Raw genomic sequence first — 3,642 nt, 5'->3', positions numbered from 1 at the left:
AACATAAAGACTATAAATACATAAATCAAAATCATTGAAACATGATTCCGTATTTTTTTTTTTAACTTTTCCTAGAAGACACTCTCATACAAAAATAAAGCTTAATTTTGTGTTCTACAGGGAAGACACATAAAGGCTATAGATACATAAATCAAAATCATAATGGTATTACCTAATTTTTTTTAAACTTTGCCTATAAGACACTCACATACCAAATTTGGCCATGAAGGTCAAAATTTGACACAATAAATTGACAATTGGTTATTTTTATGTGTGGAAAATTCATTAAAATTTATGTCTTTAAATAGGATATATTAGAAAAGAATACCATGGGAAAAAACCATGGGTTGTGAAAAATATGAGTCCAAATGTTTACATAACAGTAAATTGACTCTTCTATTTTTTTATTTTAAAAGATACATTAGAGAAAATATCATGGGTTGTGAAAACCGTAACTCAAAATGTTTCATAAGAGAATTAAATATTTTATTTTAATTAAATAATTTATTTTTTATTCTATTTTATTTTTTTGTAATTAAACTTAATCAAAATGTTTTATTAATAATTATAATTATTAGCTTTTATTTTATTTTATTTTTAAATAATTTTACTAAGTCAAAATGTTAAAAATTACAACATCTCTTCCATACTACCTGAAAGTTTTTAATTTTCTTTTTTTTTTATGTGATTTGACCAAGTCAAATGTTTAACTGCACAAGATAGGACAACATCTCTTCTATATTGCTGAGAGCACCCTTGGTGCAAAATCTCTAATAAATAAATAAATAAAATGTATTGTATTAATCAAAATATTTGATAGAAAATTTGACTTTAAAAATAAAAAAACTAATATTCTAATGTTGTTTCAAATATATGGCTAGTGAAAGTTGAGTCATACAAATTGAATCCTTTTAAAAAGGTTCAATCCTTCACAAAAGTATATTTTCTAAATTATCTTTTAAAAAAAATAGATGTTTTGAATTTACCCATCATTTTAGAAGGAAAAGAAATATTTATAAATCTAAAAAGAATGGTGAGTTTCTAAATATCCCTTCAATATCAAAAAAATTATGTAATAAATAATTATTGGAAATTAGTTAATTAAATAACTTAAAAACTAGCTATTTGGAAATGAGTAATTTCAAAAAGCTAATTATTTGAAAATTACCTAATTACAAAAATGAAAATATGTTGAAAATCAATCTAAACTTCAAGTTACCTAATTACAAACTCTAAAAATTATCTTACTTCAAAAATCAAAACAATGAAAATGAGTTGGTACACCTTAAATGGAAATTAGAATGGTAATATACCAATAAGTTAATAACATGGATTTTTCTAAATATCACATGATTCACATCTATCAATAAATTAAAATAGTAATAGGTTCACATGCCTCAATAAATTGGAATGGTGACAAGTTATTAGGTAATAAAATGAATTTTTTTATATAAGTATGGTTGGAAATAAGTATTGACTTGATCAATAGACATCGTCAAGAAATAAGTCATTAATAGTTAGTGGTTTGATACAGTCAAGCTAGCAATTATGAATAGACATGGTCAAGAAATAAGTCATGAATAGTTAGTGGTTTGATACAGTCAAGCTAGCAATTTGACAAGGTAGATTGACATGGTCATAGAGTTGTTAAATCTTGACATAGTCAAGATAAGATTTTATCTATTTATATGTGTGATGTAATAGAGAGAAGTATGAGTGGAAAAGAATAACATGACCTATAGTTTAGTGTGTGGTGTGTTTCCAATTTATGTCTTTTGATTAATAGTGAAAAGCTTTCAAGCTCCTTATAACATGACCTATAGTTTAGTGTGTGGTGTGTTTCCAATTTATATCTTTTGATTAATAGTGAGAAGATTTCAAGCTCCATATGTTTTTATCTGTGCATTTGTGTAATCTACATCTCTAAAAACATTGTTCACATGCTTGAATCTATGTAACACATGGATGATGGATCTATATAAAAGATATATTTATAGAGAAAATAGTGGAATTCAAATTTGCAAGCCCCTTAAAACCATAGAAGTTATTGCTTCTTAATGTTTTGACTATTTGGAAATGGTATTTTGTATAGAATATTTTTCTAAATGTTTTTCTTATGATAATGATAAATTGATAATTATAGTATGGGATTTTTGTTTTTTGCTTTCATGACATAATCTTGGTTGATATTGGTAATCATGTTGTTGTTGTTGTTGTTGTTTTTTTTTTTTTAATCAGATTTCACAAAGTATCTGGGAGAGCTAAAGAGCTCAATCATTTTTTGGGAGAGATTTTCATCAATTTTCTATAGAAGCTTGGGATTTCCAAAGGCAAAGGTATATTGGCATTTGTTGGCAAGGAACTTTACATTTATGTCCATAAATATTTTTTCATGGTTATGGAGTTATCTATTAACTCAATTATTTCTTCTGGTTTGGTATTTTACTTTTTCAATCTAAAATTACAATTTTGATAATTTTAATAAATTTAACATCCATGAAAAGTGGTTATATTATAGTTTTGGATTTCTAAAGCTACTTTTTTGAGATTATTTCCATTTTAGCTATTTAGGTCAAAACCCTTTCTAAACTACAAATTAGTTAATAAATAAAGCATGCCTTGATTTAAAAGAAAATAACCCACACCTTCCCAAATAATAGATGCAGTTCAATAAATTTCATAAAATTGCAATAAAATGAAATATTTACATTCAAATTATGCATTTCAATAAATTTCATAGAATTGGTAATAAATTTAAATATTTACATTCAAATTAATTTTTTGATGAGAATCACTAATACTCTTTTCTTGTTCTAAGAACTAAGTTGCTTTCAATTAATCATAGCTAAATGAAATTTAATCTTAGACACACACAAGAGTATGGATATGGCTTGAACTAAAAATTAATGCTTTTGAGTAAAAAAAAATTGTTGAATATAAATGATGCAATCGATTCATTATTTTACCTAGATTTGATATGCATCCAAATTATAGGATTCTTCATTGGCCTCATAAATTTCACCTTCCACCACTCAAATGAGGTTGAAATTGTTTTTAGTGATGCTTCTAATTTCATTGTTTGTTTTGTTTTCATATTAACACTTAGTTATTGTTTTTGTTTCTATATTTATATTTTTCATTATTTTAATTGATTGAATATGGATTTATTCTAGGAAAACGGTTCCCATTAGTCGCCCTAAACATGATAAACAACAATTATCACCTATGGGTGCATTTGGAATCAACCAACATTTTGATCAACCATGTCCTTTTCAAAATGATTTTGATGTTCATCCACCTAAGGACCATGACTCATATAACATCGATATTCCTAAAGAGGAGAAAGCACCAAATAAATTTAAATGAATATTTTATATCAAAATGGAAGACAAGATTTTCATGGGCTTATGTTGTAAAATATTGTAATGGGGTTGAAAAGCTAAGATGCTCTGTGTTTGTTAAATTTAAAATGGAAACTCCATTTGCTAAATATGAAAGCACCAAAATTCAAGTTGGTGGTCTAAATGCCCATGATAAATCAGAGGCTCATAAATTGTCTCCACAAATTTTGGAGGGAGAAACAAAAATAAGTAATCTTCCAATTACAAAACATATAGAGCTAATGGTAGATGCTGAGAAAGT

The sequence above is a fragment of the Pinus tabuliformis genome, chromosome 6 (genome assembly GCF_031772625.1).
Source record: "Pinus tabuliformis cultivar Carrire ecotype Pingquan chromosome 6, CPIR1, whole genome shotgun sequence".
In the NCBI taxonomy this organism is placed as follows: domain Eukaryota; kingdom Viridiplantae; phylum Streptophyta; class Pinopsida; order Pinales; family Pinaceae; genus Pinus; species Pinus tabuliformis.
This window is presented reverse-complemented; position numbering follows the sequence as displayed.